Source organism: Gracilinanus agilis, chromosome 2, assembly GCF_016433145.1.
Source record: "Gracilinanus agilis isolate LMUSP501 chromosome 2, AgileGrace, whole genome shotgun sequence".
Lineage (NCBI taxonomy): Eukaryota > Metazoa > Chordata > Mammalia > Didelphimorphia > Didelphidae > Gracilinanus > Gracilinanus agilis.
The window spans coordinates 571,778,151-571,791,589 of NC_058131.1; the positions used below are offsets into that span (position 1 = coordinate 571,778,151).

The 13,439-nt window shown below is 38.3% G+C and overlaps 1 protein-coding gene across 1 annotated transcript in view; it reads right to left on the minus strand.

Annotated features, from left to right (window-relative positions):
* The window catches only part of MAP2K1 (mitogen-activated protein kinase kinase 1), a 108,988-nt gene that overhangs the window by 27,276 nt on the left and 68,273 nt on the right, over window positions 1-13,439 (minus strand). The gene's annotated exons all lie outside the window — the stretch shown is intronic.

Sequence of the window (13,439 nt, forward strand, 5' to 3'; positions counted from 1 at the left end):
TCAACTCATTCTCTCTCTCTCTCTCTCTCTCTCTCTCTCTCTCTCTCTCTCTCTCTCTCTCTCCCTCCCTCCCTCCCTCCCTCCCTCCTTTTCTTCCCTCTCTGTCAAGCAAGAAAACAGCCAAAAGAGAAAAAAAAAAAAACAAAAAAAGCTACTGCTGGAAAAGAGCTTAAAGATCACTTAGTTCAATGTCTTCACAATACTAAGTCTTCTGTTCTTACATTGTTAATTATTATGTGTATATAATTAATATAATAAAATCATTAAGAGGACGCATAAACAATTAATGGTGGACTTCAGATCAGAATCAGATCAGATCTCACTGATCAATTCCTGGATAATTCAGAATTAATTACAAACCACAGAAACAGTGGGTCCAATTTTTAATGTACTAAGGAATCTCTTTAATAAAGCTGAGGGGCTTGGGACAGGTAGGTGGCTGAGTGGATTCAGAGCCAGGCCTAGAGATGAGAGGTCCTGGGTTCAAATCAGGCTACAGTCACTTCCTATGTCTATGATCCTGGGCAAGTCACTTAACCCCCATTGCCAGCCCTTTTGTCTCTTCTGCTTTGGAACAAATACTTAGTATTAATTCTAAGATGGAAGGTAAAAGTTTAAAAAATAAAAAATAATGAAGTCAAGGGGCAAGAGGAAGGACTAGCATTTATTTATTCTATCTGGTTGGGTTCGAAGGTTTTTATTTATCTAGAAGCAAATCCAAGACTGAACTATCCTCAGCTGTGTTATACTGGGATTCTATTGTACTAACACAATATTTCAAATGCACTACAGTCAGCGCATGTGCGCGTGCACACACAGAAACACACACAGGAGAACACTGTTCCTCTCTCTCATTTTAGAGAGTAACATCCCATTATAATCACTTGACAACTCTTCCTACAGCTCTAATGGTAGAAACACACTGACAGCAGGAGCTAAAGGTTGTGTTTCCCCACCTCCTCCTGCTTAACAATTTAGTTCAGAGAGGGAGCCTGCTTTAGCAGCATGCCAGTGCCTAAGGAGAGGGCTATTTTTAGTCTCCTTTCTCATCTGAAGATTTCACAGCCAAGCTCAATAACAAAATTGTGAAACAAGTGTTTTTCTGATAGTCATTAGTTTCGAAAAGCTTTTATTTCCTACCCTCCCAACTCTATAACAATGACAATTAAACATATTAATTAACAATGTAAGAACAGAAGACTCAGCTTTCATTTAAGCCCATCTTTCCCTGAAACAAACTCACAATTATTATTCATTTTTAATTTAGTAAGATGTCACAAAGCAACTGACAGGGAAACAGATGCCAAGCTTACAAGAACAAGTAAAAAAGAATGGGTGGGAGGAGGCTGGGCTTGTAGATCTGCCCTTTCTAACTGCAATGTGTGGTCTGGGTCTGAAGTCAGTCTTGTATTCAAAATACTGACTCTGCTGCTCAAGACTATTACTTAGAGGTCCTCATTTGCAAAATGACAGAGAAGGGCTAAATCATATCTATGGTCCTTTTCAATTTGAATGATCTATTAAATGATGCTGTATCATCTCCAGATGTGGAGCAGGAAGGCCTTAGGAGTACTCAAGGCCAAAACTTTCATTTTACTGAGAAGCAAATGGAGACCAAAGAGACACAATAGTCAAAAGCAGATTCCAGATTTGAATTTAGGGCTTCTACATTTAGTACAGTGGTCCTGTGCACTAAGCACAGTGCATAGGACAGAATGTGCAATTTAGAAATGTTTATTCCTTAGAGGGAGTTTCATACATGGATGAAATGACAGTCTCAATCCACAGTCTATCAGGATAAGACTTTACATTTATCTCTAATGAATTTCATTTTATTAGCTTAAACCCTGAATTATCAGGTTCTTTTGGATCCTGATCCAAAATGGTTGCTGACTCTATAACTAATGTATTAGCTAGCTCTCCTAGCTTTCTGCCCTCCATTTCCTCATCTATAAAATGGATATAGCAAGTACTTACAGGATTATTATGAGGACCAAATTAGCTAATTATTTGTAAAGTATTTTGCAAAACCTCAAAATGTTATATAGATGTTAGCTATTTTTATTATCTGTAAAAATGGTAAGTATATCATCTAAGCCTTTAACATTTTTATCAGATTTAGATAAATAGCACAAGGCCAAGCTGAGATGCCTGAGGGCTCCAGAGACCTTCTGCCAAACTGACACTGACTCAGGCATTGAATCCATTTATTCAACCAATACCATGTTCATATAGTCTTCATCTCTACATCTTTTCCACAAAAATGAGATAATTTAGCAAATCTTACAAAAATCTAGGAAAACCTTATCTATTCCCCTGATCTACCAGTTTAATAATCCTTTCCAAAAAAGGAAATAAGGATGGTCTAGCATGATCTGTTATTGAAGTCTTCGTAAACACTGTTTCCTTAATTTGATGTTCCAAAACCATCTCTTTTTTTAAACTGAATTTTAGTTTTTTCAATTACGTGTAGAAACAATCTTTGGCAATTGTACTCTGATACTTTTGGATTCACATTCTTCTCTCTCCCTCCTCACTAACTTGAGGCTGTAAATAGTCTGATATAGGTTATATCAATGTTTTCATGTAATATGTATTCCCATATTCCCCATGTTGTGACTAAAAGCTACATCACATGTACAATAGAAGGAAATAAAGTGAAGTATGTTATATTTTGATCTGCAGTCCTATTCCAACGGTTCCTTCTTTGGCTTGTGGATACGGGTTTTTAATTATGAGTCCCCTGGGGTTATCTTGGAACCTTAAATAACCATCTCTTTAATGAATCCTTCTAGAATTATCTCAGGAATCAGTCAAGCTCACTAGTCTAATGAGTCAGTTCTTTTTCCTTTCTTTTGACAACCAAGGCAAAATTTGCCCTTCTCTGTTCTGCTATTTTCCATCATCTTATATCACAGTGGCTGAGCAGTCACACCTACCAGTTCTTTCAGTACTCAAAGATGTAGTTCATCTGGGCTAGGTGATTTGAATTAATCAGAAAAAAAGGTCTCTTAAAACTTTATGATTTAAACTGAGATAAAGGGAAAAGAGGATAGGATTTCTCTACATTGTCCTTTAACAACTTCATTTACTTCTTTCCTCCCCCCTCCCCTCCCCGGTTTACTCTAGTAGCTTCAATTATCACCATTAAACTGCTGACTTTCAAATGTATATTTCCAGCCCCAGGCTCTCTCCCACAGACAGGTAGGAAATTCAAGCTCCAGACCTACACCTGTAACCATCTATTGGATATGCTTACCAAAACATCCTGTGAGCACTAGGAACTTAATCATGTCCAAAACTAAGCTTATTGCATTTTCCTTCAAAACCTGTTCTTCTTGGGGATAGAAAGGTAGCTCAGTGGATTGAAAGCCAAGCTTAGAGGCAGAAGGTCCTAGATTCAAATCTGGACTCAGACACCTCCTAGCTGTGTCACCCTGAAGAAGTCACTTAGCCCACACTGCCTAATCCTTACTGCTCTTCTGCCTTGAAACCAATACACAGTATTGATTCTAAGACAGAAGGTAAGGGTTTAAAAAGAAAAAATCTGTTGTCCTTCCTGATTTCACTATTTCTCTCTGTGGCATCATCATTCATGTAATCTCCAATGTTTGAAAAACTGGTGCTTTATGTCTTCCTTCTCCTCATATCCAATTAGTAAAGAAATTCTACAAATCTTCTTGATCTTTTTTCTATCCTTTTTCTTTATTCCCACTTGCTAATATAGGCCCCTCAGTACCTCCTACTCCCTTCAGAGCAAGTAGATAGATCCCAAAGCAAAACTGCTATCCAGAAAAGAAGAATAGATGGGGAAGTTGAAGCCATTTTAAAAATTTTACACACCCAGAGGATATTTAGGAATGCTGTTTGGTGATTTGAATATATAAAGATTGGGACTGGAAAAATACCCACTAATTATATTCAAAGTCTTCATAAGAAGGAAAAAGGTGAGAGAATAGGTTAGATGCCAACAGGTAACATAATTAAACAGAAAGATTACCTACTAGTTTAAAATGAGATTGGAATAAAATTTACTTTGCTTTAGAGCAGTGGCTCCCAAACTTTTTTGGCCTACCGCCCCCTTTCCAGAAAAAAATATTACTTAGCCCCCTGGAAATTAATTTTTTTTTATTTTAATAGCAATTAATAGGAAAGATAAATGCATCTGTGGCCATCACTGCTCCCCCTGGAATGCTGCAGCACCCACCAGGGGGCGGTGGCACCCACTCTGGGAATCACTGCTTTAGAGAATCATATCATTTCTCCCCATATATTCTATACTTTAAATGAACTAGATTATTTTTGGTCAGTTACCTGTTCCCAGAATACCCTTTCTCCCTTTCATTTTACTGAACTGTTAAATTGTTCAATAAATGTGTGTTGAATTTAATTAAACGTTTTTCCTTAACAGGGTTTTTTCTTCAATCCAAGTCTATGTTTTTGTATGCAGGCATGTCCAAATTATGCAATCTAGAGAAAGACAAAGATATTCATCTCACTGGGCCAATTCCTTAAGATCTCACAACTTACACATAAAATAGAACCTACAATCATAATCCTGATTATCCAAGAGGAATGAACAAAAGCATTAGAGAATCTTTCAGTTAAGAACTAATTATGTCTATACAAATTTTCTTTTGTCTTTTGCTGAATACATTATATTCAATACAATATTTATATTCTTCCTTTTCAAAGTATTCACACCTTTACTATATCATTGAATCTGCAAAATAAACCAAGCAGGCTTTATTACTAGTTTAAAAACGAGTAAATACGTATCTCCTGCCAAAATGGCTGTTTAAAAGGTGGCAAGCAGCCCATGTTCTACACACCTACTCCAGCAAAAATCTAAAAAATAGTAGTAATGAGAAACTACAGTAAGTGACTTCATCTACCCACCCTGATCATGGTTTTTAGGATTCTAGTGATTCTTTAAAAATTTTTTTTGATTTAAAAATTAATAAGCATTTATTTTTTCTCCCTTCACCCAACCCCCCACCCTGAAAGAAAAAGGAAAAAATAAAACTCTTGCAACAGCGATACATAGTCAAGCAAAACTCCCACGATTCTTAAATTCTGTATCTCCTTGACCTGTTTAAACCATATTAACTTGCTGGTCTTTTCATAGCTCAAGTTCAGCTAATATTCAAGTTGCCCCAATAAGATCTGGGTTATCCAAGGTGGACAGTTGGGGCATTCTTGTAGCTTTTTACTCAACTGAGGAAGGGGTGGAAGGAAATTATTATTTATAGAGTGCTCTCCAAAACCTTTAAAGGTCCATATAATCCTGTATAATATTTTACTTAGGAACATAGTTTTATAGTCTAAGTGGAAGTGACCTCATCTAATCTAATCCCTTCATTTTACAGTTTGGGAAACTGAAGCCCAAAGAGGTTAGGTTTCTTTCCCAAGAAAATACATGTAGCAAATGATAGCCAGAATGTGAATTCAGCTCCTTATGACAACCAATAATTTTTTCAGTTGGTATTGTTTCCGGTTCCTTCCTTTTTGTAGGTAAGAATGACTGAGGCCTTTGGTATTCCCATTAGCTCAATCAACTGTCCATGTACCAGTTTACTTACTTGTTAACAATCTCTTCAAAAGTCTATTAAAGATTAATCACTCCTTTGCTCTGAATAAAATAAGGGAAGTGCCAAAGATAATAGAAAATAAGACCTAAGACAAAGAAAACAGAAGGAAGTTGACCGGTTTTTTCTTTCTTCTCTTTGAGGCAGAAGAAATATTGCCCAGTAAAGAAGGGAAGCTAAACAACTGTTTATTTTACAAAGGAGGAAAATGACCCTTTAAAAAAGGTTTCATCTGGGCGTCCTGATTTTCAACTATATCTCTCTTTTGTGGGAACACAGTCACCACTCCTCCAAAATTAGGCATTTCTTTGCTCCAAACATGCTAAATAATTATGCTAGCATAAAAAGCCAAAAGATAAAGAAAAAAATTTCCTGAGGTCAAATAATAGGCTGTTGGCATTTGGGACAAGGCAGAAACTCACAACAGGATGTCCTGTAAGAGTACAGGACTTAAAGACCCAAAGGAAAAATGAAGAACAAGGGAATAATTTGTAAAGACTGGGTAAGCTGCAAATAAAATTAAAAAAAAAAACACCGAGTAAATAGATAACTTTATCTAATTAGCCATGTGATTCAAAAAGCCAAAAAGGAAAAATGAAAGCAGTATGACAGATAACAGCTTCAAGACTGCCCACAATCTGATCCCCGTTCACTACTTCAGACTTATCTCTCATTATTCCCTCATAAAATCTTTCTACGCTTTTATGAGGGACAATGAGTAAGCAACCATATTCCTTCCCCTTTGCTTCTTCACTCATCATTTACCATGAGGTGTTCAGGGAAGAATAGCATCTCTTCTTTGAGAGCTCACCAAAGCCCTTTTCAGGGCTGCTCATCCCTTTTGAAACCCACTTACATGGCTGAGCTCTCATCTGTGGCTCCAAGAAGCTGTAGCAGCAGCCACACCCCAAAAAAACCATTTCGGCATATGGGCTAAACCAAATTGAAGGTAGCTGATGGGCCTCAGATCCACTGGTGAGTTAGGGGAGACATCTTCCCCCAGTGGAATGGGCAGATGAGAACAAGCAGGAACAGTGGGGAGTTTAGCCAGTCATGGAAGATGCCAACGTCACCCACTACATCTCAGGCAATGCCCAATCATCCTGACTTTAGTACTGCCAGTGGACTTTGATGATTCTGGAAGAGAAGGAGGCTAATGACTTTTTGCAGCTCTGCCTCATGGGCAAGTTAAGACAACACCCTTGTGATGTCATTGATCCTCTTAGAAAACTAAGGAGGAAAAACAATAATTTACCCAAACAACCCCCTACTTAACCTTCGAAGTCTAATTCCAATTCTACTGTCCTAAGTCTATCCCTTCCTTGATGGATCCAGCCCCCAGTGACCTCTCCTGAGTCTGACTACATGCAGATCTTGTCATTCATCCCACTTCTCTACGTGTGTTTATTAACTATTTATGTGTGCATTTGTGTTTAGGCAGTCTCTGAAAGAAATCTGGAAAAGTTCCTGAGGACAAGGTTTGTGTCTTACACTTTATGGATTCAGTACCTTGTGGGATGTCTAGGAAAGTTTTGATCTTTTCTTTAGAGCAGCTAAATCTCTATGCCACAAGACAGGACATTGAAATGCATGCAATAGCTTAAATTTTGCTTCTTAGCCCAGTTACTGCTTAGCCACTGTCACCTAATAATAATGCTTCCCACACTGCTCACAGTACAGCAGGCACACATTTTGCTATAAGTACCTCCCACCAAGGATAACTGCTAAATGTGCTTCCAAGCCAAAAAAAAAAAAAAAAAAATCACCCCTGCCACCCTAGATTCTAATTAATTCAATTCTATTGAATCTCCTACTGGTACCTGCCATCTGACAGTAAAGCTCAGCACCATCTGGGCTCTAGGGTTGCTACTCCACCAACAACATAAGTATTTCTATCGTGTCCTGGTGACAATTAAAATGGAGGCCACGTGTTACATTATCACAAAATTCTTAATCTGACAATTTCCACTTATGTCTGAACTTTTCATAAGAAGAGTATCAAACAGGAACAATGGGCTAGCTGCCACCTACCAGGTTTCATTTAGAAATAAAGATTTATGCTTCATAGAAGGGCAGAGTACATACCTGGGGATAAAATGCTGGGCCTTGTGTCAAGAAGACTTAAGTTTAAATCTGACCCTGACCCTTACTAGCTGTGTTATCTTGGGCAACTCATTTAGGCTCTGTTTTACCTCAGTTATCCATTTGTAAAATGGGGATAATACTGGCATAACCTACATCAGACAATCTACCCCTTTGGGGCATAAAAAGGAATTCTTTAATTTCTTTAATTTAATGGGGAACCTGGAGGTCCTCTTACCATAGAGATGTGTAGGGATGAACCAGTCCACAGTGACAGGAAGTAGGAACCAGGGAGCCCCCTGCTGAGCCAGCATCAGTTGCAGGCTGTCAGTTGCTGACAGTTAGGGGAAGTTGCCTGCTAGGAGTGAGTTGGTCGTTGGGGGTTGTTTTCAGGTAGAGTGGGTTGGCGTTTAGTTGATGGAATATAAAGGTGGGCCTGAGCTTACTAAGAGGGCTTTTCACTTAAGACTTTAAAGGGTTTTTTGCTTCTGGGATCTCTAGAGAGCAGGAGGTCTGTCTTACAGGTAAGGATCTGCTGTCAGTTGGCTACTGACGGTTAGGCTGCTATAGAAACCTGACTGAAGGAGTGAGTTATGGCTATCCATTATTTTAGGGAGTTAGGTAGATAGTGAATAATTTATAGTGTAGGTTAGATAGGCCTGGTGTTTGTCAGGCAAGAAGAAGCTGTCCTCACAAGACAGTTAGAGGTAGTTATTAGGAATTTTAGGTAGTACTAGGAATTTTAGGTATATTTATAGGGTATAAGATTAGCAATCTCTCTTTCCTCTTTTCTATCTTTCCCTCTGTTACTATATTCTTTTACTATCTCTATTTTAATTAAACAAAATTGTTAATTGTTAAAAGCTGCTAGAAGTTTTATTTTCTCTGGCTTAAAGGGATAATATTAATGTACAACTCTACTATATTCTCATTAAAACTGAAATCCTTAAAAGCTGCTCTCTTATTCTGTCAAAACTCCTATTTTAACCCTTACAGGGGGTTGAGGCAGGAGGAAACGGGAAGAGAGGAAGAGAGAAAATCTGAATCCCAAAATGTCAGAAAACAATTGTAAAAAATTGTTTCTATGTGTAACTGAAAAGATTCATTATTTTTAAAAATGGGAATAATAGCAGCACATAACCTCCCATATTTATTGTGTAGGAATTAAATTTTAATGGTTTGACTAAAATGTATGAAATTTATAAATAATATGGTAGTTGCCTATTCAAAGTATTATTGCTTCAGAGTCTAAATGACTTTAATAGCTTTTATTTACAAAAGAGGTGGAAAGAATGAAAGCAGAGAAATACAAAAGGGTAGAGAAGACATTAGCTTATTTAACTAAATATTGCTCTAGTACTAGACTCAGTCAGGACTTGTTGACCTTCAACCGGAATTTAATTCTCTCCAGAAGACAGGAAGGGAAAGCCAGCTATCCACTCACCCAAGTTCCCTCCAAGAGGCAGGTCAAGACAATGACTTAAGCTGAAGGTGATTCCTGAGACCCACTTTCTTCCTTGAGCTGACCTTCTTGAAGCTGACTTGCTTCTTGGAGTCAACTTCTCCTAGTCCCAGAAATTCAGGGCCTTTTATATAAGTTTCTTGTCCCTTCCCCTTTTCACAAGGGCCAATCACAGCTTCCAAATTGCCCAGGACTGCCCAGGGGGCAGTGTTTGTGGGAACTGCTTCTTACCTTCTGGAGAGGTGAATACTCATCAAAAGAATTCATAGATTCCTGGCTGACTGAGGTATAAATTCTCATTTCCTGGCAGATTGAGTTGAAAAGATGGAAAGCTCCTCCACCTAGTCCTAAGTAGGGTGTTCAAGCTTTTGTTGATTCAATTCAAAAGTAGAAAAAGGAAAGTTAATCCTGTCTTCATAATCAGAGAGGTACTAAGTAGGGGTGCTTAAAGTATTGTTAACCAAAGTGTTAACTCAAAATAGACAAAGGGAATAAAGAATTCCCTTTCACAAGTATAAACTCAGAGAACAAAGAATTCCCTTTAACAACTGTAAAGATCAAATGAGATAATATTTGTAAAATACTTAGCACTGTACCTGAAACATAGTAAGTACTAAAAAAATGCTAGCTATTACTATTACCACTACTTCTATTACTTCTTTTCTCTTACATCTTTTGTCAAAAGGTATAGATATGTCTCCTAAAGCCTATTAGGTTTGGCCTTAGCCACCCGTCCAGCAGAGAGTCACAGCAGAGAGTCACGCCAGAGGGTTGCACAGTTTAGAGCAAGTGAGGAGCACAGGACCTATCTCTAACTGCCCAAAGTGTTTGAAGAGGTAATTTTACCAGCCAGGTATAGGTTAAGTAAGATTTGACAAAAGTAAAACGTTTTCCTTCTTAACCATACCTTACCTCTAAAGAAAAGTTTGTTTTACTCCTCTTACTTGGAATTCTTTTTATCTCTTGAGGCATGACTATTTGGCTTTTCCACATAATTAGCAGGGTTCCCATGGAAAAGTCTTTAAGAGCTTCAATTTCTTCATCTATAAAATGTTCATTTACATTTCATAGAACTGTTGTAAAATCAAACTGAAGAACAAGTACAAAGATGTTTCTATTTGCATGACCTCAATCAAGAAGACTTGGGAGGGTGATGTTAATAATGTGAAGGGTTGTCACATGGAAGGTAGTTTTTAGATTTGTTCTGACTAGCACTAAAAGGCAGAACAATAACCAAAAGGAGAAAATTATAGAAAACAAGATTTCCTCTTAACATACAGAAAAATATACTAATATGTGATGTAACAGAAACATCACAAGACTTGGAGATTTGGATTTGAATTCCAATTCGCTGTGTGACCATGAGCAAAACAGTTACTCTTTCCTAGCCTCTACTTCTTATTTTTGGTTTTCGTCATTGTTACTGAAAAAAGCACTTTGCAAACTTTAAAATCCATAGGAATTTGCATCATCATAGTTAGTAAGACTGTCCAAAAATAAAATGGGCTGCCTCAGGGGGTTAGTGAGTGTTCTAGCACTGGGAGTTTTCAAGCAGAGATTGAATGACCACTTGTTAGGGATATTATTAAGATAGAATTCCTGTATTGGATGAAAATATTTTAAATTTATTAGGAAATCTCATGATTTAGGGAGAATGTTCCAGAGTGCCGTCCTTGCCCAAAAGACTAGTTCTTTGTACCATATTCCTTCATAATTATAAGTTATAGCATTGAGAAGTAATCACTCCTTTCAGTATCTTCTGGAACTGACCTTTGACTTCTCTGGAGTAGCCATGTGACATTTGCACTTATCACTTATTTTTCACAGCTTACTGTAGGCTAGAGTTTCCAGATACACTCTAACTAGGAATGATGCAGGACCTCAGTAGATAACCACGGGCATCAATACTATCAACTTGCCTTTGAACTTCTCCATATTCCTGGAAAATTTGGGTTGTATAATCTGGACTTAGTTTATTATGTGAAGTTTTTAAAGATCTAAATAAAGTTTCAGGAAGAAGAAAAGTCACTCTCTTCTTCTGTCTCCTTATCTTCACAAAAGGAAGAATTAGAAAGAAAATGGGCTTTATTCCTAGGAAGGGAGTTTAGATAGATGTAAGGAAGAACTGATTGGCAGCAAGGAAGGTTCAACAAGGCCAGGCTCCCTGGTCTCTATTTTAACACTGACTTGAGCTTCCAGGAAACACCAGCTCATTCTTTTCTTTCTTCCTCAGTAACAGAGTTGAGCAATAACATCTGCCCAGTACCAGAACCTCATTCTATTTTAACCATTCAGGAAAAAGACTTCCAGCATCCTGACCCTTCTGTGTAACATACTCGGGCAACTAGAATCTACAAAGTGGAAAGGCCAGCTCATGCTGAGGCAGAAGTCTGTCCTCTGGCCTCTCCCATCCAAGAGAGACAAACAATTTTACCAAAGCTTTCTGTGGCTGGGCTGAAGCCAAGCTCCTCATTAGCAGACATCTGTTCACTGACTCTCCTGGCTCCTGAAATTGCTTTTGATGCCAAGAAGTAACGAAGTCATTGATGAGGCCAGAGAAGAGTTCCTGGAAGAAGCACTGTGGCACTCAATCCAGCCCTGAACACAAACTTGCATTTGGCTGAGAATGAAATCGAGGGCATCCCAGCACATGGTTTGAATGGGCAGGTGAGGGCACTTGGGCTAGAACAGCTCTCTCTGCCAATGCTATTTCTGAGGTGAGGCAGCAGGATGGAAACTAAACTAGTTTCTGTCACAGACTCAATCTGTGATCTAGGCAAATCAACTAACTTCTCTGGGTCTGAATTTCTTCATCAATAAGACAGGGATAATCGATCCCTGCTCTACCTGCATCAAAGGCATGTATGTGAAAGCTCTTGGAAAAGTACAAATTTATGTAGAAGTGAAAAAGATTATCATGAGGAAGTAGATCCTGCCTCACTTAATTCTTCTGTTGTCAAAAGCATAACTAAGAATGGAATCCTGTAGACCATGGTGCTAGAGTCAGGAAGATCTGAATTCAAATCAGTCTCAGCGGTTTACTAGCTATGTGACCCTGGACAATTTCCTTAACCATTGCTTCAATTCCCTTTTCGGTAAAATGGAGATAACAATAGCACCTACTTTCTAGGATTGTTATAAGGATAAAATGAAATAGTATTTATAAAGTGTTTTGTAGGGACAACTAGGTGGCTCAGTGGATAGAAAGCCAGGCCTAGATATGGGAGGTCCTGAGTTCAAATCTGACCTTAAACACTTCTGGGCTGTGTGACTCTGGGCAAGTCACTCAACTCCCATTTCCTAACTCTTATTGCTCTTTGCTTTGGAAATTATTAAGACAGAAGGTAAGGAGGACAGCTGGGTAGCTCAGTGGATTGAGAGCCAGGCCTAGAGATGGGAGGTCCTAAGTTCAAATCTGGCCTCAGACACCAGCTGTGTGACCCTGGGCAAGTCACTTGACCCCCATTGCCTACCCTTACCATTCTTCTGCCTTGGAGCCAATACACAGTATTGTATGGAAGGTAAGGGTTTAAAAAAAAAAGAAAAGAAAAAGAAAAAAGACAGAAGGTAAGTATTTTTTAAAAATTAAGTGTTTTATAAACTTTAAAGTATTAAATGGATAATATATATAAAATGTAAATGTCAGCTGGCTAAGAATAGAGAGCTAGAAACTATGAGGTTATCAACAGGTATTTACCTCACAATGCAAATATAAGGCCTAGTTTGGAGATGAGGTGGAAAAACTGGCCAATGACATACAGCATTCCTACACACTGAAAAATGGGGCACGAAACCAAAGAGTTTTTAGCTCTCAGACTTTTTTCCAGACAATTGTTCAGTCTGAATATGTCTTTTTAGGCAAAGTTACCCTGAGTGCCAAGCACACAGTTAATAAGGAGTTGCCAATTAATTCCAAGTTGTCCTTGTCTGTGCTTTCTCAGGAAGTCCTGAGGGATGAAGGAAGGTGGGAGGCACAGCATATGAAGGAGGGAGGGAGCTCTGGACCGGGAACCAGAAAACTTGGATGGCTTCCTAGAACATCCACCAATGTGTTACCAATATTATGGCTAGGAAATGAACTGGAAAGGTTGGCAAGGGCCTTGGGTTTGTTGTATAAAATAGAATCATGTACCAGAAGTTCATGGCTTCACATATCCTACTTTTTGTTCTTATTTTCTACTGAAAATGATTGTATTGCTGATTGCTGTTAAACCCACAAATCATTTTCTAGGTGACATGTAGCTCAGGCATATATTATTCAAGTGCTTTTGTGACCTCTGGTTCTCCAAGACCTTTTGACTTCTGTT